At 36.4% G+C, this 26,375-nt stretch overlaps 1 long non-coding RNA gene across 1 annotated transcript; it reads right to left on the reverse strand.

The window, feature by feature from the left end:
* Positions 1-612: 612 nt before the first annotated feature.
* LOC135443282 (uncharacterized) lies at positions 613-26,375 on the reverse strand. Its single transcript, XR_010438942.1, has 3 exons — positions 26,309-26,375; positions 991-1,100; positions 613-760 (listed from the first exon to the last, which is right to left on the reverse strand). It is a non-coding gene; the product is annotated as an uncharacterized LOC135443282 (long non-coding RNA).

Genomic DNA, 26,375 nt, shown 5'->3' on the forward strand with positions numbered 1-26,375 from the left:
AATTATTGCACAGCCTCACATTAGCTGAAGTGATAAGAGTTTGCAATAAGCAGATGAAAATTGTAGGGTTTTTTTCCCCAAGTTATTTAAGATTTTTGCACCTTTCCTGGTAAGTGGCTAACATTTGTATTCACCTCGCAGAACTTGTATGATGACATGTATAAAATATCCTGAATTTCCATCTGAAACCTACTAAACTGTCCAACAGTTTATCAGCGTTATAGCTGAAATAATTCTTGTAGATGTCTGCCTTGCCTCTTCTATGGTTGCTGTATAGCAAGAGAAACTGTAGTGCCCCTATTATCAAATTGCCATCACTGTTCTTTTTCACTTAAAAAACCCCAAAACATCAACTCAGTGATCTGCAGCAAAGACCTATGTACATCTATGACATTTATACTGCAAATAAGACCATAAGTGAGTGGTTAAATGCTTTGGACTTCCCACAGGGGTGTTGAAAAGTAAAACTTCTGTTTCAGTTCCTTGAATATCAATATTGACAGTCATAATTTTAAATTGCAGCTTTCTCTTTCAATCCCCCTCTTAGAAAAAGGGCATAAAGACACCAAGATCTCAAAACTTGTTTAACAGATAACTGACCTGTAAGTAACTCCAAAGCAGCTCCTCTTCTCTTCTCCAGAAGAGACAATAATGGCAGTAACACTGGAATGGCACACTGACATCATGATAAAGGTGTTTTGTGACACCTTGCTTGTTGCAATGTCTAAGAGATCATGTCCAAGTATTTGATTGGTAGCACCTTGCAAAGAAAGCAAAAGGGATTTGAGAGCTTTGTAACTCACCTGCAGCAGAGACTAGTGACAGATTATTAGAGAGCTTATAAAAACAAAACTGGAAATATCCTCCCACCAGTGCAAGAACAAATTCACTGCAGCTGACAGAGAACAATTAAAATAAAGAAAATTTAAGCAAAAATTAAGCTCAACACAAGCACACAGGCAAGGAAGAACATCAAGTGTCTCTGCTTACTTGACTGGCTGAATCATTTTTGACCAGCGCTCTTCATGTCACCAGCACAACAGGATTCACAATCATTTTTTGGCAAAGAGCAAAACCACAAAGAACTCCAAATCCCAAACCTAAACAGAAGGAAAAAAGTCAGTTAAGAGACATTTGCATGCAGGGAGTTTGACAGCAGGCTCTCATCAGTAACAAATAGTGGATTTAGTTTTCTGAGGAGTCCTCTTAGAACTGATCTCACTGAGCAGGGGTACACTCAAACCTGAGGGGTCAAACACTGCAGCTAAGTGTGAAAAGGAGGCATAGAAAAACCACCAAAGCAAAACCAAGAAGTGATCTTTCCATGTTTACATCTGATCTCTGCATAAAACAATTCCCTCCTTCCCCAGGAATGAACACTCAAAACCAACTTAAACATTTGGGTGATGAATAATGAGTATAATTTGCTTTATACCTATTTCAAGCAGACTGTTCAAACTACTACCCAATGGACCTCTGTTGGGAAGCTGTTCACAACAATTGGGAAGGTTCCATAGTTCCACAGCTGATTTCTCAATGTATGCCACTTTGTAAACCAAAAGAGCATTTAGAATATCAAATACAGGCTGAAAACACTATTTCAAATAGTTCTTCTTGATCTCCAACTCCCTTGTAATTGTGCATGTGGAGCTGTGATCACAGGACAACAAAGTATAAATGTGATGTTTTCTGGTGTTTCACGACTGACATTTCAGTGACATTGGGCCAAGTTTGACCAGACTCTCTTTGTACACTGGGAAATCTATGCAAAACAATGTTTTCCCATGTTGCTGTTTCTCTCTGATGAGCTTGGAGCTCATGAAAAATCACCTCATGAAAAATTCACTAATGAAAACTGCAGTTTCCAAGAGGCGTTCAGGAAAAATAATCCAGGCAGGTCTGCATCGTGTTTCTATGCAAGAACAAATACTTTGAACAAGGCAGTCAAAGTAAAACAACCTCTTCCACTTTTTAAAAAGCTAAGCAACAAATCCACTACTTAGAATAAACTCAAGAGAGTGAGATCAGCAGAAATAAGTTCTCCTAGAGGTAGAACCTTACTCAATCATTTATACCTACCCTTCCTATCAGGAATATGCTTTCAGGTACACATGCATTGCACACAGCAACTTTAAAAGAAAATACCATGCTTAAGTTTGTGTTACCACAGAATGCAAAGTTTGAGTCCCTGAAAAATGTTACAGCTTCACTGTTTTCATCCTTTTCGTTCTATTTTTTAGAAATCTCTCATCACTCATCCATGTGCTGCAATAGCCATGTACCACAAATCTCAGAGAAAGAACTTCTGTTCTATTCTGAGCTAATAGCCATGACTACACTGATTTCAATTGTCAAATCAATGCTCCCACTGCACAAAAAGAAAATGTATGAAAATTTGTCTCAAATTACAAATCACAACTTCATTTTGTGAGGTAAACTTGTAATTGTCTTCCCCTTTTTTTGAGGTGCTTTGAATGTAAAGGCATTAATATCTTTCATTTTTGTTTCTACTATAGAATAGCTTTTCACAGATGTTTGACATCCATTTTGATCTGATAGGCCAATCCACCTTTCAAATTCATATGGAAAATAAAAACAAAAATGCCCTAAACTGTACAGGTAACTCTTTTTAAGATTGGTTGTATGATTTTTAACTTTGCTTTGTTTTATTTTATTTTAGTTTTAACAGGTTTTTAGTGTTTAGTATTAACAGTGTTAATAGGAAAATAAAGTATTTTCATTCAGAACTAGCTCATTTCTTCAACTTGGATAATAATTTAATGCAGGTTTTCACATGTATCTTATGTTTTGGGCTTTTTCTCTACACTTTCTCCTACCATTTTTTAAAACAAACAAATCAGTAAACATTAAACCAGGTTTACCACAGATATACAAGAAATAGTCCCCTTCATCTCTCCCCTACACATAAAATTCAGAAAATATGCTCTTTCAGTTCAGGGCTCAAAGCAGATTTCTCCACAATTGCCATTCCCTTCAAGGTCCAAACATTTTATTCTTCCTTTGGTCACCTCAGTAAATCCCAAATATCATCAATCCTTCATACGACCAAGATGGCAAGAAGACGTAAAAACTGGAGGACTGCACTGAGTTTTTTAATTTATATCAGAATGAAGCATTGACAAAAAGACCTCCCATCATGGTTTTTTAAGTTTTTTTTTTTTTTTTTTTTTTTGTAATGTCATTAAATTCTCTGGATTTGAAGTAAAATAAAAGCTCCCCTGTTTGATAGCAATTATTCCAATTTGACATTTATTCAAGTCAACAACAGAATTATCTTAAATCCTTCACCAATTTAAAACACAGATTTTAAAATATAACCAGACTTACATAGATATATCACCATTTGGGAGTCTTTGAGGATTTTTTTGTCTCATACAATAGGAATCTGACGCCATCCTCAAAGTGAAGCTGGCTTTTGCTTAACAAAAAGGTTGTACTTGATGATCTTAAAGGTCTTTTCCAACATTAACTATTCTGTGATTCTGTGTTCTATGATTAACATAAGCCAAAGCTATTTATATGAGCTAATTATGAAGTCTGACCTTCAGGCTTCTACTTGGCTGTAGTGTTCACTATACAATACAGTACTTTGTACTGTCTGTACATAGGAGAGAAGCAGAAGACACATGCAGCTTTCTTGTTAATGTGTAATTAGCCAGGAGCACCAGGAGAGGCCGGAAATTTTACTGGAGCTAAACAGAGCTGAGGGAAAGGGCCTGATTCTTTTAGACAATCTCACTGAGCTTGGAAAATATTGCTGTACATTTATTGCAAAACTAAGAATAGAACATCCAGTAGTTCTGGTACAACAAACTGATCAACATGGACATCAATAATGCAAAATCCTCTCGGGGTGCATGGAGTTTTGGGTGGCAGAAGATTTGGGGAGGAAGACTCTGTCTGTACAACATGCACCCACAATTATGGTTTGAGATTAAGGATGTCTTGCCTTCTAATATTCCCCTCCCAGCAAATCTGAAATGTATACAATAGCTGACATGCCCTGCAGCAAAGTAAAGCTAAATCAGTGGCTAAAGCAGAGCAAAACATTACAATATTGTTTAGTGTATTTCAGTACGAGCTGCTTTGTTTTGTTTTTTGGGTTATTTTGGTGACATAACTTATTATAAAATAAAATAGTTGAGCACAATACTAAAGAACCACAGAGGAGAAAGAAAAGAAAACCATAAACACACTGCAAAACCAAAAATCTCCATCAGTAAGATGGAGATTCACTTTTCACTAAGAAGAACTTGATCAAAACTATCCTTTCAGCTCCTGTACCTGCCCATTCCCCATCCTGCTGGCTGATATTGCTTCCAGCAGTTCATTAGCATAACATGGAGTTAATCAATGCTGCTTCAGAAGGAAAATGCCACCTAATGAATCCCCAGTGCCCCTTTTCTGTGCACCAGGTGCTTTTGCTGCAGGTGTAGCAGCCTGGAACAGATCAAGACTACCTGTTTAATTTGTGGAGTCCGACATGCCCCAAGCTGTGCGGCGTTAGGAGTGATGAATTCAGGAGCAGTAATGAACCATGTACTCTCCTTCTTTGAAGACATTCTGGTGCCAGGTTAGGCTCTAGGACTGGTGATATGTGAATGGCACTCCAAGTAGCTCTACTTTCAAATTTGTTACTACAGAAAACGAATAAACTTGAAAATCTACTTCTGGATGAGCTGAGATGATTATCCTTGTGTCTCCTTGTTTATGGTTATGGTATGGACATTCCCATTACTGGCAGATTTATTTCTGAACCAGTATTACAGCCTGACACTTTATGGAGCAAGGCTTACAAGCATATCTCAGTTAAAGCACAGCAGATTTGCAGAAAAAATCAGTTTAAATTAAAGCAGGAAAAAAAAAAAAAAAGAGAAACAGAAAATCACCTTGTAAGATTCCTAAAGAACTTCATCTATTTTTCTGTATTTTTCCTGATTTTAATGTCAAGATTTCTCTAAACTTATCAGCCATCCTCAAATGCAGGGACTTATCCCCTGGTGGAACAATACAAAGAGCATATGGTTTGTTATGTGCAGTGCTGGGCACACCTGGAGGGTGGTGAAGGCTGACTACACACCAACAAAGGCACACGCCTTGCATCCTCAGAGGACCTGACCAAATTCTTCACTGAGGCAAAGCAAATGAGCAGCAGGGAAGTCTGCAGCAAATTGATGTCGCTCATTAGAGTGCTCTTAAAAAAAAATAATTTTTAAAGTCAGGGTAGCAAGAACCTTGTTCTAGCTTGCTACTTCCAAATGATGTCTATATTTAAAAGGTTTAGTTTGTGGCTTTGAAAGCTTAAAACATAAGCTCTTAAAATAAAAGTGTTAAGGTCAGAAACAGCTGTTTTTCACAAGAGCAGCACTGCTTCACTGAAACTTTGGAAGAGCAGAGTGAGAAGCCATATTTTAGCAATTTTTAAACAGCAATTCTTGTCTATTTTTACTGTCACTCAAATGTAGCACCTCTAGTAAATTGGGAGGAAGAACAACATCTCTATACCAGTATGGTTACAACTAATACACAACAGTATTATAACATTGTATTATTGCTTATCTCAAGCACTTTAAGGAACAAATCCAGTATTAAACTTGTTTTATTGTGATCATTGTTTCCTCAACATAAATATGCACTGCTTAAAATTCAAGGTAACATTTCAATTCCCTATTTGGGAGGATTTAGAAATCTATTTTAAATGTCATTGAGACAGTCACACTGTTTTGTAGGTTCTCAGTATTTTGTTCCTTTTAGACTTTCTCATTTTCTATTCCTTCTGTAGAAGGCTACATACTGATTTGTTTCTTTCACCTTATTGTGGAGCCTTCTCGCTTCCCTTCTGGGATCCCTCTCAATAGAGAAACCAGCATGATTTCGGAATTTCTGCTGAATTTTCTTCCACTCTCATTTTCTATTTAACATAACAAGGCATAACTTTGGAAGAAAACAAGTAACTGAGCCCCAGATGAAGAGTTAGTACTGCAATAGTTCATGAAACAATTACATCTATTGCTATAAATGCAATATATTTTCATGCTTGAGAGAGGAATTTTTCTCTGAAGTAAATGTTATTATGATTTAAATTAAATTAAAAAAAACCAATAAAACCAAATCTGTATAATAGTTAGCAAATGTGTAATAAAACTTCATCATAGAGCTCTAGATAACTCACATTCTTGTGAATGACAGGTGGTTACACGACGTTTAAAAAAAAAACAAAGTAGATAAAATCTTTGCACAAAGATAGATGACATCAGGAAAAAGCTGATTTTAGGTATATCCTAGAGAAATTTTACTTAAACAAGGAGAGCTGAATGATATATCCCTCAAAAACATCCACAGTACATCATGAGAAGGAACTAGTAGAACCATTTGAAGAAAATAAAGATTTCTTCTGTCTGTCTCATGAGAGTAAAAGAAAACTTGTTTAGAAAACAGCTACGTGACTTATTAAGGAAAAGTTAAGGTCAAAAAATTTCAAATCCCTGGACCTGAATCTCTTGGCATCCAGCCAATGTTTCAGACAACAGAAAGGAAGCTCCTGTTCTGTTATTACTTTTGTGGTAAACAGAATATTCCAGATAACTAGAAAACTTGGCAGCCTGACATAAACCACAGATAAATCCAACACGGGAGGAATAAAGATATAAAAAAATTCACACACTTTTATTGAGGGATATTATAATTAATGCCAATCAGCATGAATAAGTGGAATGTAGGTGTTAGGAAAGGAAAACGGGGTAATTTTTTGGTGAGTTTACAGGATTTGTTGGTTGTTTTTTTTTTTTGTTTGTTTATGGAATATTGATGCAATGCTGTCAGATTCTCAGACATTTACTTGTCACTTCATATCTTCAGTCATACACCAGAATATTGGAATTCTATTTCACAAGTTAGGTAGATTAAATACAGGTAAACACTGAGGTTTAATACATAACTAACAGAGAATGGATAACCCATGGATTTGTACAGCCCTTCTCTAAATATTTTTTGCAAATAACTTGGGGCTGGGGCATGTCTAAGCCAAAACTTTTCTCAAATGATATAAAGACTGAGAGGAATCTGCAAAGTTATATTGTAATAACTGAAAAATTTTAACATTCATACCCTGATAAATCTCCTTAAAAAAGCCCAATTGTAGTCCTCCTGTTATCTTTGTATCAGTTACAAGTGAAAAAAAAACCCATACCCAATATTACTGATTTTACTTTCAACTCTCCAAGCTAAAGAGTTCTTGTGTATTTGATCATATCTCATGTGACCCTTCTCTTCAACTTCAACTTTTTATTTTATAAAGTGTTTACACAAAACCAGAAGTTAGAGATACCTGAAAAGTTTGCAACAACAATTTTCTTGAAAAAAAAACCAAACAAAAAACCCCCAAAAAACAAACAAACAAACAAAAAAAAACCACCCAAAAAAACAAAAACGAAACCATAATGGTGGTTTTAATGAAGATTTTAAGAAGTGGAATTAAAGAGGTTTTTTCTAAATGTGTGAGTATATTAATGTGCGAGTTCTTGGAAGATGTCAATTAGGCATGCACAGAACACCTCTGGTCTTTCTTCCATTGGTGGCCACATGAAAACCTCAAAGATTAAGTTCTTACAAAGTAATTAAGAGGAGAAAAACCCCAAACTTATTCTGAAGGAAGTGGAAAGGGAAAAGAAGAGGATTATTCAAGATTCAGAGCTCACATCAGCTCCTCATGCTTGTGAGGTGGTTCCTGGGGAGATTGAGCTGTGCAAGGTGGGAGCAGGAGACAAAAAGGGCAGATACTGAAACAGGAGAATTCAAACATGAGAAGATGATTTCCCTCCAAGCAGGACAGGTGGGCAATGGCCCAGGCTGCCCAGAGAGGCTGTGTAATCTCAGTGCTCAGAGCTTTAAATCTCAGCCAGAAAAGGTCCTGAACAACCTTGTCTGACTTTTTAGTTCTCCTCACTATGAGCAAGAATTTGCTCTCAAGGTCTCAAACTTCAAGATCTCTCAGGTTCAAACCTGAGCTGTTCTCTGGTGCAACAAATACATGACAAGAAACTTAGAAACAAACATAGCAAACAAAACTTAGATACTCTCTTTATGAGTATTCTGTGAAAAGAGAGACCACGATCAGAGAGAATGTGCACTTACATTTGGACAATGTTGAAAATCACCAAGTTAGCAAACAGAATGTTTTGCTTGCATAACCTAGCAGCCTTAAAATTGCCATAGTTCAGTGATAATCAAGAAATTGATTTTTAGTTCTGTGGGAACAGACGAACGCTGAGAACAGTCTGTTTCAAAAAGCAGAACACCAAAAGAGCCCTTCCCCCGACACTCCCTGTGAAGTGAATTTTAAGGAAGAGAGAGAATAGCAGACGATCAAAAAACGGGTTTTTTGAAACATAAACTTTTCATTTTGACATGCATGCATATTTAATATAATACAGAAATCTGCCTGTGATGCTTATTTTTAAAATGTCATTGAAGCTGACGTGAGGCTTATTTTGTCCTCTTTTCCACAGAGAGATTCTCGCCAGGATGAAAATTTGGCACTGCACAAATGCGGACCGTGCCTCAGAGAGCTGTGCGAGCCCTGCAGCAGCTGCAGCGGGAGGCAGGCACTCAAAGGTGGGCGCCCCGTGCAAGCAAGTGGAGCAGAAAACAGCAAACATCCAGCAGAAACAGCACAACTGTAACTAAAACACACAATTCCCTTTTCCCTCGTGTTGCAGGGAGGCAAACATGAGTGTGAATAGTGGATGGGCAGGCTGTGTGATCCCTGGTGTCACAGATACAGGCTATAACACTCACTCAGCACACTGGTGCTGCTCTGCTCCTGGGTGTGACAGCAGGGACAAACCAAGGGGCTGCACTGGGGACGTGTCACTGCTCCTTACACGGCCATCTCTGAGTGCAACTTGCACGTTCCACCAGGAGGACAAAAGTGTCATGTATTGATCTGGCACAGGCTCTTCTGGAACTGAGAAGGTTAGGCACTGTTGTATTCCCAGATTTTTTAGTAGCATTTAATTCCCCTTGTTTTCTAAGGCCCACCTGTGTTCTTCTATAAACTTTTAAATTTTATCCCTAACCCCATTTACGTTCAAATGAAATTTAGTGCCGGTGAATTCCCAAAGTGTTCTGGTAATTCATTTATAAAAGACAATTTCTATAGAATTTTTCTCTACCTTCACCTTCTATTACCATCTTTCCTTCCTACGTTACCTACATATATGTCAAAAACAGATTCTCCTAAGGAAAATAAAATCAGGATAAAGACAGATTACTTGTTATCAAAGTTATGTAGAGGAAAACAAGTTATTTAGTATTTATCACCAAGAAAAAGAACCTGTTTATCACCAACCCAAATTACCTGTGCCCTGAGAATCTAACAGTAGAACAAATGGAGAACCTGCATAAGAAACCCTGGAATCCCAGTGCTGGTAGATTGAAGGAATTAAAATAAAACTCAAAATAATGAATGTCTGATGTAGAGAGCAACAAATAGGAGGAAAAGAGCTGCAGAATTATGTCCCATGTGACTCCAAGACCCAAACAGAGACTGTTATCAATGTCATTGTCATACAGCTCCAATCAGGTGTCGTTTTAGCTTTTGAATACCTAAATGATACCAAATAGAAGAAATAACTGTTTACAAGAGTGACTAGTTTTCAGATCACTGGCAGACATTTCTGAATTTGTATTATTCTCTAATTCCTTGCTCTCAACCAAAGTAAGTTCTCATTTAAATAAAAATAAAAGGAATATATATCACACTCCCCAAAAAAAACCCACAAACCAAAATGGTGGGGAGACATGACACACATGAGAGTCTGATAAAAATTAAAGCTTCTTTAAAAGACAGGTTTGGATGTCCTAGATATAAATTTCATCTTATAATCATCTAAGCCTGGAATAAAATACTTTTGCAATTTTTTGGTCAACATTTTTGGCACTTGCAATAAGAAAAGCGAAAGCAGATGACCCAGAAGTCAACAATGGTCTGCTTCCTCCTTCAAACTCATCATTACTTTATCACTTAAGATCACATTGCTTTTAGGTCCTTAATTTTTATCACTAACATTAAAAGAAGCAGAAGTTCAAACATCAACTTTGAAAGTTTCATTCTTAGTTGGAGGAAACCTGGGATATGAAGTTTAATGCTAAAGTTTCAACTGTAAGGAGATTTCAATGATAAGAATAATGTTTCATTGCTAATGGACAAAAACTCTGTAAGATGGTTGGACAGCTTCTTTGGGTTTTGGTCATTTTTTTGAGGGGGAGGAAATGTTTAGGGGTTTTTTGTTGTTTGTTTTTTCATTGTTGTTAAGCCTAAAAGTAGAAGTTACTCATCAAGAAGCCTTATTCAAGGAGAACACTTCAGCCACAAGTGAAATTAATTATGCAGCGGTGCTGGTAGAGCAAGGCTCCATTTAAAGCAATTATAACTCCAATTAGAAATCAAAGAGAATTCATGTCAGGATTTTATTCGTATCAGGTAACTTTTGTAAAGGTCTTTAGATCCCATGTTAAGTTTTAATTTGTAGGGCAGAATTTAAGCCCATTTGTACAATATTCATATGTTAAAAACGCCATAAACAATAACCAAAATCCGTACACCTATACAAATGAATCACAAAGGGAAACCTATTCCTATTTTTGTTCTCAACCCTTCTGATTACTCCCCACCTCCTGCAGTACTCAGGATAAAATGCTTAGAGAGAAGACCTGTGAGACTCTTAAATCACTCCATCCTCGGGAAGATTCACCAAATCTATTTAGTCAGTCAAGGTGATTATTACAATCCTCCCGTGCCCTCCTGGTGCACCTACTGCAACAAAAGGGGTTTTGCAGCTCTGCAGATACAGAAGCCTTAAATAGGATTACTTATTTCTGCCAAGCTTACCCTTCTTCCAATTAATCTTCTCCCACATTTTTTCCCCACTCTGACATTTTTCTACCTGGAACCACCTGTTTCATCACTTTAGTAGCCAGCAGTTTTTAATATCTTGAAAATAATATTACTTTCACGTACAGATCAACAGTCAAATTCAACCAGCACATTTATTTACTTTGAAGAACTGCCAGATACTGCTTAAGCTCACCTTATAACCTGAATTTTTTGCCAGAGAGAAAGCAGGGAACACAGGTAATGGATGTGCCTTTAGTTGGTAAGATTAGTTATTTATAAAACCACAAAAAGTGCTTTTAAATTACCTCCTTTTGGTACCTAGGATAGAAAGAACCGTGAGCTAAAATATAATTCCTCTGCCATAGTGTTAATAGAGATAACTGTTAACTGATTTTTGGTTGTGTGCCTGAATTTCTTCAGTTCTGCTCAAAGGTATCAAGGGATATTTGCTGCTGCACATTGGATAAAGTTGATTACTTAGTAATGTTTTTTTAATTATGCTTTGTTCTTTCCTTATGTTATTTTTCCACAAATAACTATTGGACATTCTGTCTCTGAAGTCCTGTTTTAACCTAGATTAGTCCTCAGTTCAAATCAAAATGTGTTTGTAGCACTATAGCCAGAACAAGCAATTCTGGTTTAATATTGTCCATCCCCATACATCTAACAGCATGATAATGTAAATGTAACAGCTTACTAAGTGTGGCTACAATTAAATAAAACCTTTCCTACCCTATTTTTAAGCAGTTTTTAATTCTACCAAACAAGCTATTTAATCTGTTTTGGTGGATGTGTTAGAATTTTCTTTACTGGAGAAGTTCAACTAAAATAAGCTCCTCTATCCAAGAGTGAGTGACAATATCAAAGCAATATCTTCTGTATTTTGAAGGTAAAATATGTAAGTCTATTGCCTCCTGTATACTTCAGAATTTTCAACTTGGTACAGTAACTGATTTAAAATAGAAACCTAATTTTTGCTAGGGTTGGAAAAGAAGTTGGCATTGTTACTGAATAGATGTGCATTTACAATTATTTTTACTGTTCACATAGCTTTTATTGAATTTTAACCTGTGATTAATTTATATTGGGTGACCTGTTTTTTCTGACAGAATTTCACTTAAACATCTTCAAATGAAGAAGCTCCACTGACAAGATCCAGTCCATGTAAAAGAAATCTAATAGACGGTACAAAATTGCAAGTGGAGCTACAGGCACCACAAAGTTTGGAAAGTGAAAGGAAAAAAGGAACTCTAATCTGCTGTAGAGATGAAGTATGTTAGAACCTCAGTATTTCAGCACATACTTCAAAGGCTACTGTCTCAGAGTAATACAGAGCTGTTTTCCTCATACTGTAAAAGTACAGAATTAATTTATTTTGAAACTTTGATGTCTTAAGCTGAGAAACCAGACATTTCTACTTTATTATTTTTTTAAAAATCTCTCATTGATACTTAAAACCATACTCACCAACTGATGCAAAAATTCACCACTGTTTTAGATAACATGCCATCTTCCTTGTCTTTAATCTGCTGCCTGTATCCTTCACAGACTCTTCCTTCTCTAATACAATGTGTTTATTCCCTCCTCAGGAACAAATGTATTGGAGTGTAGCAGCAGGCTGTGGAAACATTCAGCTTCCACAACCAACTACATCTCTTTTAAAATAGAGATGCATTTGGTTTTGTTTATTTTTTTAAGAAACAGAGTTATAGACTACTTGTATTTATTGTGAGAATGATTCTTATATTGACAGAGGGAAGAAAAGCTGTAATGTCACATAGACAGCATAACTTCAATATTGTATTCAATGATTCTTTTCACATAATAAAAAAATGATTGTATTACAGCTTTTCCACATATTTTATGTATTTAGTAAGCAAACAGCCAACAGAAAAATTTACTGCTGTATATGGTACAAAATAGTGATAGAATAATGCCTTAAACTTTTGGGTTTGTCTTTTTGAGGTTTTTTTTGTTGTTTTTCCAGATTTTAAAACATAGAATTGGACAATTATCTTGCATTTCTGTAAACATGAACATGGCCCAAGGAGTGGGAAGCCAAGGAACACAGTGACAGACAAATGGACTGACCCATGCTGAGAAAGGAAATAAGTGACAATCTGCTGAGAAAACAAAAAATCCCACCAAAACCAAACCCACAAAAAAACCCCACAAACTCCCCAAAAGCCTGTGCCATTCCAAGGTACACCAGGGTTCCAAGTGACTTGTCATTGGGAATATGTGCTCTGCTCAGTCTTAAATATCGCATTTACTTTTTTTCCTCTCTTTGAACTTCATTAAGATTCCCCATGTATTATTTCCCACGTTTTTGAAGTCAGGTTTATCAATTGCTCCAGAATCCTACATATTCTGCTAGAAAGCTACAAGATCAATGCAAGCTTAAGTTCCTTCCACACATTTTATTTTGGCAAGATTAAAAAGAAAAAAAAAACCACTTTCACTACCTCTACTAAGGATTGTCAGAAAAGAGGGTAGGTGATGTGCCACAATCTATGGCTCTCATGCTTTAAACTGGTTTAATACAGTTGCTCTGAAACTGCACAGTTTTGATGCTTCAACTTGTTCAGTCTGCTTTTTGAGCAGCCTAGCACCTTCTGGACATGATAAAAGATATATTCTTGGTCAAACAGCTATTTAAATAGTCTGCAAAATACATCCATTCTTGTATAAAGCAGAACAGTTGACAGTTCTGACAGAAGAAAGAGGCATTATAAAGAAGACAGGAGTGAATTGGGTCCCTTAACTTCTCAGAAAGTGTAGCTACATGTTGAATTGTTATGCACAAGCATTGCCCTTTTCTATCAGATGTGCTAGAAAACAAGATTTTTGTAAGGCAGGAGGGGTCAAATTAAATATATATTTTATTTTCTTTCCTTGCAAAAATACTTTGGATCTGTTTGAGGAATGGCTTGACTGTTTTTGTTGTTGTTTTTTGTTGATTTGTGTTCGGGATTTTTTTTCTGTTCATCAACTCAATCAAGAAAACAAGTTACTTTCAAAGTATAAAAGTATCCCAGATCAACTGCATAAATAAAAAATAAAAAAAAAAATTTTAAAAAATCAAGGTTAGAAGGTTAGAAATTTTAAATTAAAATAAGCCCTTAAATCAATACATACTCTGTGACCACACTTTTGTTCTACAACTTCTCAACTGCATCAGGTTATTCTGAATTATTTACAAATTTTGGAAAATATGAGACTGCTCTTAAGGGTGTAAGATTTAACAAGGAAATATTTATTAAAAACTGATCTATTAGAAATAGATCTCAGATTCTCCTGGTTATGCCACTTGACAATTTAGATAATGAAAAGCCTAACCAGGAGGATTTGATATTTCCAGGAGAACCACATCCAGCCATTTCAGATAAGAAAATAAAAGCATGGAAAGCACACAACAATTTAATTCAGTTTGAAGTTAAATCACCCTTGCAGAGATCACCTACTTTACAGATACATAGAAAGATGCCAAAACATCGTGGAAAAGATACTATGCTTTTAAATCCTGGGTTTTCTATATATTTTTGTCACCTAATCTGAGATAAGTGATGTTTGCCAACAGTCACTGGCAATCAGCAAGATGCTGCTTTTACTGAGTTATTTCAGGCTTTCAAGGATGCAGCAGCAGATATGGAGAGCTAGGAAATTTTCTTGATCCACAGGAATGGAAGTGTGTATGCACTGACAGACAGATGTGGTTTGTTTTCCTTTTTCACTAGCAGGTTTGTGGAGTGAAACAGCTGGTGCTTGCACTCCCAGGGAAGAGGCTGCAAGGGAGGTTTATTTCCAAGTGCCTCTTGCCAGGTGTTATTGCCAGGACAGCCAGCAGCAGCTGGAGCTGCTCTCTGTGCACGCCTGGAGCTCATCACCTGCTGCACCGAAATGGGAAAGGATAGCACGGGACAGCAAGGGGGGATCTGCCTTAAAAAGTGCATTTCTGACCTCTGCAAGCAGGCACGTGAGAGACAGAGGTGGGAAAGGTTTGGATGAGTTAAAAGACTCACCCTAAGCCTGGGAGGGCTCTGCTGAAATGAGCTAGTTGCGCATCCAAGGAAAATGTAAGCAGAGAAGGTACTTCATGTCAAAGCCACTCAGGCTCCAGAATTCCTTCCTGCAGATGCCATGAGTTCTATAGATTTATATGCATTCAAGGAGAGACTGAACACCTTAGTGATAAATCCAACGTATTTCTAAATACAGAGAAATGAAGGTCAAAAAGTACTCTGTGAACTGGAAACTGTGACCGTGTTCACAGGGGTCCAAGGATGAGGGAAGAGACAAGGATCTGACTCCATGTTTCAGAAGCCTTGATTCAGTATTTAACGACATATACTACATTAAAACTATACTAAAGAATAGAAGAAAGGATTTCATCAGAAGGCTAGCTAAGAATAGAAAAAGAAGGAATAATAACAAAAGCTTCTGTCTGGGACAGAGTCCAAGCCAACTGACTGTGATTGGCCATTAATTCCAAACACCCAACATGGGCCAATCCCAGATGCACCTGTTGCATTCCACAGCAGCAGATAATCAATGTTTACATTTTGTTCCTGAAGCTGCTCAGCTTGTCAGGAGGAAAAATCCTAAGGAAAGGATTTTTCATAAAAGATGTCTGTGAACTGGAAACAGCAGGGCTGGAGAAACAGAACAGATCACTCCTTGGCTAGACCTGGAAGGGCCAACTCCTTATCTCTGTTGTCATTTAGATTCATTTAAGAATCTATGTCATTGTAGATTCTTTCCAGTGAAAAAGGAAATATCAAGTTAAAAATATAGAAACTACAGGAAAAAAAAAATCTTGCTACAACTATACCAAAAGTCTACTGTGCAGCCAGAGCGAACCAATGCTTTCAGACATGAACAGGCTTAACAGGTACTTCTGAAAAAAAATGTGTGAAGACTACAACAGAAAATACCAGAAGTGGATGAGTCTGCTGCTTTTCCCAAAGCAAACAGGACACTCGATTTAATTTGAATGAAAAGAAGCAGATATCTATGTTTGCTTCAATAAGAACAAACACTAAGTCTAATTCATTTCTTACTCTGGCAAAGCTGTTTGACTTTCTTTTCTTTAGTGTGACTGCCCAGAAGAGCTGGGAACAGGTAACTCATCTCAATTTACTCTGGCAGCCAGCAAGAAACCAGTTCAGATGTTAAGGACTTATAGCTGTGAAGGCTTACACATATTAAAGACAAGATTTTTAATAAGGCAAACTGATATGAGAAAAAGAAAAGGTGAGCTTTCAAATGTGGAAGCTTTTCAGTGGGTTGAAAGAAACCTCTTTACACGAAAAAAAGTCCAGTGCAGAGAAATGCTGATTTGCATAAGTCAGGCATGTTAGTCCAGTAAATAGTACAGAGATTTGGCTTCTTTTCCCCTCTCAAAACATTTATGTTGGTCTAACAGTGGCACATAAAACAGACTCTCTTCCTCTAGAGTTTTAATTGGATGAAAGTGAGTCGTTTTAAATTAAACTTGTCAAATAGTGGATAAGAAAATCAGTTATGCTAGTTATGGTTAGATGTAGGGAGGTGGCAGCTTTATGTTAGATATGAAAGGCTAGATTGAAAATTCTGTAGATACTTAATAACTAAATAGCACCCCCTGAGCACTACATAATAAAAATAAAATTAAAAGGGACACTGAGTTCAGACAGACTCATTGCAAACATCAGACTTCACTCTGACATACCAAATTCAGGACAGCAAGTCATTAGTGCTGCAAGTCACTGCAAGTGATTGTCAAGTTTTAAAATAGCACTAGCTGCTTAAAATTTCACTTGGCCTACAAGTTATTCTTCCATATTTCAGGTAGCATTTTTTCCTGCTACTTTCTGGTTAAGATGCTGAGAAAAGTAACTCACAATAATTAGAAAAGTGATTTTCTATGTGATAATGTTAAAAAAATAAAAAAGGAACATGGTAAAACAATTACCTAGAAGCTGCTCAAAGTGATCTACAGTAAGAAAGACTTGACTTGTTTACAACAGAACTAAAAAATAGCAAGCTTTAAGAAGGGAGGAGCAAGGTTCTGTCACAGAACACACTGAGAAGGATGTACAGAGAATGTGACAGATAAATCCTTTCTTTACAATATAGTGTTATTCACTTTTGCTACAAGAAGCTTAAAAGATCTCTTTCATTTAAAAGAAATACACATAAGGCTAATCTTTACTTGTGTGTCCATAAAAACAACACAAGAAATATAATTAAACTGCTTTTCTCAAACATGATTACAGTGATAATTTCACCCATACATGAAGCTCAATCTCTGTAATCCACTAGAATTCCTTAGTCACACCTTTTCATGGACATCCTATGTATTTCATCCAGGAGTTTGTTTAAATTCATTCATTCCATATGGACCAACATACTTCTGTCATTTTAATTACAATGCCACTTCGAAGTATTTTTTTCTAGATTTTTTCAGCATGTAATTTGGAGTGCAAACTAATGGCAGAAATTGTCTTTTACCTCATGTTGTTTGAGTAACTCTCCATGGGCCCTATTTTTTATTGGAAAAAATTATGTTTCCCTGAATTTTAAGACATGAATATACATTCAGTTTAGGTGTTTACACAGACTCCTGACATTAATGTTCCTACATCTAACTGAAGGTGAAAAACAGCTGCATAAATAATTGCAGGTGCAAAAAGAAGTCATGTTTAAGCACAGGTGTTAAAAAGAACTGTAAAACACTGACAATAAAGAGCCAAGAAAGATTAAACACGTGTTTAGAAGCACCATCAAAATTCAAATCAAATCTTTTCTTTGAAGTCTCGATTTTACTTTAAGGTAATTGCAGCAAGGTTAAATCAGATTAATTCAAGCTTATCGTACCTTATACAAAAAAATCAATGTATTGTCTCTGTTCCTTGATAAACACTTAACAACAAGCACTTATTTATTCCCTATTCATAAAGGTTAAATATGCTCGTAAATGTTGAGAGAAACACAAAGCATTAAAGGTGGAATTTTCAAAACATGTGGAATATAGCCGTAGAAACCTGCTGAATTTTTTTTAATTTATTTTTTGTTTGGAATGAATACTCCCCTAAAACTTCAAAGGTCTCAGACAAGGTCGAATCAGGCAGTAATGAACACAAGATCTTGCAACCAAAGCTAAAAACACAGAAAATTCAGCCTTTGAACTTACATTCTGAAGTACTTTTAAAAATCGTATCTTCGGTGTGTATTGAAAAATAAAATATTGAATTAAAAAAATTAAACATAAAAATATAATTATATATAATTTAAATATTAAAATTATACTATTTGATTAAAAATTAAATATTTAAATTTTTATTCCACAAACTACCATACACAGGTCTTGGCATAACACTCCCCTTTCTGTATCTTTCTAGGTCTTCAGTGAAAAATATACCAGGATTTCTAGTCACTGAAAAAAAGCTGTCATTTAGCCTGCACTGTCTTTTCAAATATTCGCTACAAGCCTGTAAACCACAGGAAATAATTTTAATAACACCATGAGAGAAATGCATGCAGGACTTGAGCAGCTGTGCCTTGCACAGCACTGAGAGCCTCGCTGTGGAATTGTTGAAAATGCATCCTGACAGAGAAAAAAGAGGCAAATAGGATTTTGTTGAGGGACTTCATTGATCTGTACACGTGTTTGTAAATCTATATAATGCCTTTTGGGAAGGACAATATGTGACCATTTTCATGGGGTCTCAGGTTGAGGGAAGAGACAAGGATTTGATGCTGCTTCAGAAGGTTTGATTTGTTACTTTATGATATATATTACATTAAAATTATACTAAAAGAACAGAAGAAAGGACCTCATCAGAAGGGTAGCTAAGGATAGAATAAGAAAGAATGATAACAAAGGCTTGTGTCTCAGACTCTGTCCGAGTCAGCTGGACTGTGATTGGCCATTAATTAGGAACAACCAACATGGGCCAATCAAAGATCCACCTGCTGCATTTTACAGCAGCAGATAATCAATGTTTAAATTCTGTTTGTGGAGTCTCTCAGCTTCTCAAGAGGAAAAACCTTAAAGAAAAGACTTTTCATAAAAGATGTCTGCAACAGCAGTAGAACTGTTGGGGCATTTGTTAAATTTCCCAAGCAGCAAAAGCCTGATCCAAGCAACAGGCACACCCCCAAACTCAAACCTCAATGGAAAAACAGCTGTGACTAAACTCCTCACAAAGGAAACTGGGATGCACCCACAGCTCATGGGACAGAGGGAGCTGTGGGGAGGGAGATTTAATGACTGGAGCCACGGAGACTGAATCCAGGAACTGTGAACAGGCACAATTATGCACCTGAGATTTCCTCCAGTTCCTCTCAGAATAAAAAGTAAAAAGGGAACCAAAGCGTTGCTCTTAGGGCAGCAAGGTGCTTATTAAGCTTGCAAGATGACCACATCCAATACAGCTCTCATGGCTGATTCCATCAGGGGAGCACAGTCCTCCGCAGCATTTCCATCTTCTGAAATCCCTGCATCCAGCCCTTCTCCCCTACCTCCGCCCCACAGGGTACCCCCATCAAATCTACATCAAAGCCTCCCGTTTCTATGGTTCTGTAGTCCAGTTCAGCATGGTGGCTCACTTCCATTTCTTTTCACAGAATTCATGGCCTCCTTCTTGCCAGCATGTTAAACTAATTCTTTCCATCCGTTACATGCTGACTGCTTGACTTCTGCTTCTATTGTTCAAATTTGGAATCTTTGGTCTTTTTATTGCCGTTCATCCCATGCTTTATCACCTTATTTTACCTTCCCTACATATGGCTTTATTTCAACTGCTTCACTCATAACATCTCCCTCCTGCCAATAAATCTCATTTTTTCTCAATATCAGACTGACTTTTAACTATTTTTGTAAGTTCTATTTTCCCTCTTCACAGCAGACATGCAAAAATATAAAGACACAAGAATGAACAGGCCGATTTGCATGGATAAAAGCCAAACAGCGTTTTAAATGGTTTCCCATTTTCTTCAATAAGCCCAAACAAAATTCTTGTTAAGACTTTTTTTTAACTTCATCTTCCCCTTCAAATATGGGTTGACCCAAAACCCCTGGCAAATGTATGAGATTTCTTTTTTATTTTAGTTGAGGGCACAGATTTAGGTGACAAAGAGCATGTACCATACCACTATAAATCACATACTGTTAAATAGCATTTGATCCAGGTGAGTGCATGGATCTGTGCATACTCCCACATGCTCATATCTCCTAAGTCTGTGAGTAAAAAAAAATCCCACATTCAGTTTATCCTGAATATTAAAATTATTTTATATTACTTCCAGGCCCATCAAAACCCCAGTACCATCACTGAAATCTAGTCAGAGACTATGATTTTTCTCTCATCATTCTTCACAAATTTGTCAAATAATGAAAGCCACTGTGGTTATTTAACAGATAGTTCAGAAACTCAATTATGTAATTCAGTAATTAAACTCCATTAATTCAAAACTATTTCTTAAATTTTAATAACTTCATCATATAACAAAAATAGAAATGCTAATTTTGAATGCTTTAGAGTTTGATTAATTAGTATACTGCTTTAAATGAAAGCATTAGACAAAAATACAGGGGAAAAAGTATTTGTGTTAACAGCTCCCCATAAATTACTTATAGCATAATTCAACTGCCTTGCCACAGAGAAAGTTAAAAAATAGATTTATAATTATTTTATTTCCCTAGCCATTTCATGAAGGATCACATGAAAAGAGACAAAAATAAATATCAAATTAATGCATAGAACAGTGAATGAGACTTCTGTCGTTAGCTAGTTATAATCATCTCTCAGAATCGTTACACAGCTCTCATTCCCAAACTCATTTGGAAGAACACATGAGAGAAGGTTTGTAACTTGAATTAAAGTAACTCCTGTAAGTTCTTCAGTTGGCTTAATCTATTTTCTTTACTCACCCTGCTTTCAACAAGCCCTTAAATGGGGAGAGATGATTTGGGGGGGTGAAGGTTTTTTTTATTTGTGGGATTTTGAAGAAAAGGGGTGTGTGTTGAGGGTGAAGGACAAGAGGAAGAGTGTGGGATGCTTGTTAGGGAATATCTCACAGCAGAACTTGGCCCATTATATTTGACAGCTCTGGAGATTTCAATGGAAAGCTATTTGCACAGCATGGTGCAGCGTAAGATTTGATCTGAGAAAAACTGCAAGCTCAACATGATTTTCTGACTACTGAGATAGTTGATTATGGTGTGTAAGCAATAAGTAAAAACATCATAAAAAAAAAAATCTATGCATCCTTGCAGTCCAGTTTGCAAAGAGGCTGTTTGCAGCAGTCTCCATTTGTTTGTTTAAAGATGGAAAAACGATCCAGATATAAAAACTACACAGAAAAGAAAGTGCTCAAGATCACTTTTTCCTTTCAGACCTTCTTCAGTTGTATTTTGTTTTAACTAGTTAAATATGTAAGTGAAATAATTGCTAATCTTGAGGTCTGTGCTTTGAAAGAAATGCTACCACAGAACTTGTTCTGTGAATCTACTCAGCAGCCATTTATTAAGCAAAGTAACTGCAGTTTTTCCAGCTCATTTGCCTTCCTATGACACACTTGCAACATAGAAAACACACAGAAAACAATTCAGGAAAATAAGTTATTCTCAGCAGTCTGTCAATGTAATTTACCTGCTAGAAGGAGGACGAGGCAGTGCCATGCAACTCAGTGTAACACACCAGTAGCTTCCAGAGGAACAGAATCACCCACACAAGTCAATTTTTCAGAAATATTATATCAGATTTGGAGCATTGATGCAAGTGGTATTATGGGTCAGTTTATATCTATTGTCTACCAAAACTGCTCAAGTCCTGAAATATCTCTAAATCACTGCGAAAGAATAGCCCAGAAAAAGGAAGAGTTCGCTGTTTTGCTTGTGATATTCGTTTATCACAATGTCCTTATTATCTAAACAATTGTTTCAAACAAAAAAGAAAAAATGGACAACAGGAAAAATAATTAGCAGCATTAGTGGTGATACTCTAAATATAATTTTATAAAATTCCCTCATAAATGCACTCGAAACTATGAAAACAAACTTTTAATTGGTAAAGGCTATTCTGAATGCAGAAAAAATAAGAAACCTAATTTTTTACTTAGAGAAGGAAAATGCAAGTATATCACTCAGCTTTATCAATATTTTCATTCACTCTATTTCAAAAGTGAGTGGAGTTCTATGAGAATTTACTCTGCAACTATTAAAAAAAGAGTTGGCTAATTTTTTTTCAGGTTTCAGCCCTGGTGTTCAAACTATGCTTTGTCTGAACTAACAAAGTCATCCTTACTTTGCAGTATCTTTGTTTTACATCTTCAGTATAATTACAGAACTTGTGAGTGCCTTAAAATACACTAGTCATAAACCATCCCTCAACTTACAGTTGTTATTGAGATGGTATTGTAATGTTTGCACTTTCAGAATTCAAGTATGATAATTAATATTTTCATTTACATAAAAGCAGAGCAAAGCTTTTAATAGCATCTTAAGTGTGACTTGAATGGCTCACTGAAGGTAAAATGTAAAGCAGAGCTTTATTTTCATTCCTCTCTTACTAAGGCAACCTGTCAAAATGCAATAGTTTAAAAAAAAAAAAAAAAAAGAAAAAAAACAGAAATAAAAAAGGTGAATTAATTCACTCTCCCTCTCTCCTTAATATTTTGCATTTCATGTACTTCCACTCTTCTTTAAAGTATTAAAATCTTGCAGGAGACATGCCTCCCCCTTCCCATTCACCAGGAATGCTGACACAGGAGCGCGACCAGATGCGTTAGTGAGGCTGTTCCTGCTCCAGCGTGCACAAACAATTCGTTCAAAATCAGCTTTGCAGATATCCCCCATCAAAACTCCTCTCCCCGAGAAAACCTTTCCGTTTGAAGCATATCCAAACAGTTGTAATATGATTATTCCACCCTGTGTTTATCTCTGGGTCTCCAGCTGGAGGACCAGGCTCACAGTGGTCACAGCCAACATTAGCTGATCCAGCATCCTCTGTGCCTGCTGCCTTTCCCCCCTCTTCTCAAGGAAAAGCAAAGTCTGCTTAAAATATTTGGGTGCTTTAGACAATAAATGGGCTGATACCAATATTCCCAGACCAGAACTGCCTAGAGGCTACATGTAAAAGTAAAATAATTTTAATTATAAATTAAACCTCCATTTAAACTATTTCAAGAGTGATAAACAGTTCATTATATTTGCTACACAAAAAACTTTTCTATGAGTTTCTCAGGGAACAGGTAGTCCTTATCCAAGAGATCATCTTTGTGACAGCTTAGCAGAGACAGGATTAACAGATTAAATAAACATCTTCAAGTTTTATGAAAGCTGTCAATAACTTGTCTTCCAACCACTATTTAATAAAGCTAAATAAAAAATATAGCAGCTATTATGAGAAGTGAGTTAATTCTAAGGTGTTTTCATTTCTTGTTAAAGCCCAGAAGCTTTAATACAAATTAATACAAGACTGGCTTTGTCTTGAATGCTGTAAAGAGAATTATGAAAGGCAGGAGAGGAGAAGGCTCAGCCTCCACAAGGCAGTGTGTCAGACAAATACAGTGGTTTGGTATTAAACCATCTCTAGAACAACATTTCCTGTGCACTTCCTCAGAGCTAAAGCTTAACTGGCAAGCAAATCAAGAGAACTCATCTCTTGTAGGCTACTTAAGTTGAGGAGAAACACCATTATTCCATTGATAGTTATAACAATACCCCCATTCAGACAGTATGACAAAGACCAAAATAAATGGCTGCAAACTTATGTCATCTCGCCTTTTATATGCTGATATAATCAATTGTTCTAAAACTATTTGTTGGTCTTCACAATTTGCACTCATCAAGAAGTTTTATAAGCCACACAAATAATTCAAAGGACAGAGCATACCTTTATTTTGTTTTTTAAATCTTAACTGGACTCAGAAAAGTGTTGCACCCCTGGGTTCCACAGCAGTAGCAGTTCAGCACCATATTGCTTGTGTACTAATGGAGACCCCAAATTGTCCAGGTTTGCTCTGGGATTTTGTTTGTTTGGGTTTTTTTAGTCCATATAGACTACTGAAACTGAATCATCTTATTTATTACAAGTCCACACAAGTTTACTCTGTGGCAAAACTCCATTAAAAAAAAAACTTTTCAAAGCAGATTATGATCATCAGAAATAGAGATGCACACATTAATCTATATTAGAGGCCAAAATCGTGGAAACTGTTGGACCAAATTCTAGCATTGTCTTTTTTACTGCATAGCTCATTTTCCTTCAATTTGCTGATTTGATTAAAATTGCTAGGCAATATATTTTATTGCAGAACATTCCCTCATACAGACAGCCTGAAAGCAATGTGGTGCCAGATACAGGCATTGACCTCCTTCCCACAAACTTCTCCCCCAGAAAATTCAGCTCTTTGCAAAAGCCAATGCAATCAAAAATTGACATCTGTGCTTCTCACCCCTAGTCCTAGCACAATTAGAAATGCAATTAATTGAAAACTGTTTCCTATAGATGAGCCATGAATAGCAAAAGCTCTTCTCCATCTAGCTCATTTCATATTGAAGATGGACACAGCAGAAATGAGACAAATCATGCAACTTATCAAGTGAACATTACAAAAACATACAGTGGAACTATTTTCCTCTACCTATGGTTGGAAGGAATGATGAAAGATGAGAGAACACCCTGAAAAACTTCTGAACAATCAATTTCAACTCCTTGCAGGATAAGTACCAGTGTTCTTGAAGTTCTATGTTCTACAAGTATTATGCAAAGTATTACAAGCCATCTATACTCTTGTTTTTATTTGTTTCCAACTTCAGAGCTTTATTTGTGCTTCATTTCTGCCATTTAACCTCAGAGCTCCTCAGAAGAAAGAATTTGCATTTCCCTTTTAGGTCTCATGGTTTTGTCCCAACTGGGAGACCCAACAGATGTAGATTTTTTCTTTTTAATGCATTCTCTAATGACTCATTTTTAAAGTGACTGAAACACTATCTCTAATTATAGCCGCAATATGTTCCTCAGCAAATTTCACATCCTGTCTAAGCATCACATTATGTTCTTCCAATAATTATAGCCTTTCTTCCATCCTTTTTTTGCTTTTATTTCAAGCCAGTCAAAACTTAAATTTAGTCTTTATCTTCATTACCTTAAGCTTCTCCCCCATACTAGATGCTCAGGACTACTTGCTGTTTAAGACCACCTTATAAAAATTTCAACATGTTGATTCCTTCCCTGGTGGATGCATGTTGTACTTCAGTCTGAACTTTCAAACTCAAAGTTTAAACTTGATTCTGAAGGCTGTCCTTGCCAGTAAATCAAATCTAATTTACATACATCTCCATGAAAGGATGCATTTTAAAAATAAATAGTATGAACAAATTCATTTCATTCCTTCGTCATAAATATCCTTTTCTTTTATCAAGAGAAAAAAAAGATGTCTGATACAGATCATAATCAATAATTTAAGTTGTCAATAATTTTAGTTGTTATAAGAAATAAGTTGGTTTTAACAGCAGATAACTTCACAGAGTACATTCCTTTTCTCGGTCCCTTGCACACGAATACACAAACCCTTCCCAGTGTTGGAGAGACAGCTGGGAGGCCAACCCCAGCTATTTATTCACAAGTGGAACAAGTCAGGGATGCACCACTGACTTTTAAGACAGAAAGTCCTTCAAGGAATATACTTTTTTTTTTTTTTCCAAGGCCTCTGTAACAAATCCTGTTGACTTTGTCTGCACATAGCAGGCACTGTCCTCCTGGCTGAGGTCTGAATTATACACCTGCCTTTGACACCAGTAAGTGCCAACGGTCTCACACATTTTCAGCTGATTTTTGTCTTAAGTTTAGCAATTCTTGTGGATCCAATAAGGCCACTATTCTCTAGAGCTGGTGGTTTCTTGGGAGTCTCTCACATGATCTCTCAGCACATTACTCCCTTCTCTTTGGCCTTTTTTCACAATGCTTCTTTTTACAGATATGTAGGTATCAATAAAAGATACAGAGGGTACTTTCACATTTTCTTCTTTTGAGGATCTCAAAACTCCGAGTCTACTACATCTTGTTTTGATATATTTCTTCACTGTGATACCAGGGCATCTAAAGACTAATTTAAAATGAAAAGGCATTGAAAAACTGCAAATATTGAAGCAGGCATATTTAGTTTGCAGACAATGTATTGATTTTCTCTGAAACATTATGTTCTTTCCAGTACCCTTCAAAGAACAAGAACTTTAATTTTTCCCCAATTATTTCCTATTACTTTCCCTTTAAGTAAGGGACTAGAATAGATGCAGAAAGCCCCAATTATTATATTATTGGAATATCTCTCACTTCCTAACTGTTGTCATATATTGCAAAGGTTTCATACTGTTGTCTCCTCAGTGCAAGAGTTCCATACCTCCTTGATGTTTCTCCTAGGCAGCTCCTCCAGGCATTGACTCTTCCTCATCCTCACAGCAGCCAAC

This window comes from Zonotrichia leucophrys, chromosome 1, assembly GCF_028769735.1.
Source record: "Zonotrichia leucophrys gambelii isolate GWCS_2022_RI chromosome 1, RI_Zleu_2.0, whole genome shotgun sequence".
Lineage (NCBI taxonomy): Eukaryota > Metazoa > Chordata > Aves > Passeriformes > Passerellidae > Zonotrichia > Zonotrichia leucophrys.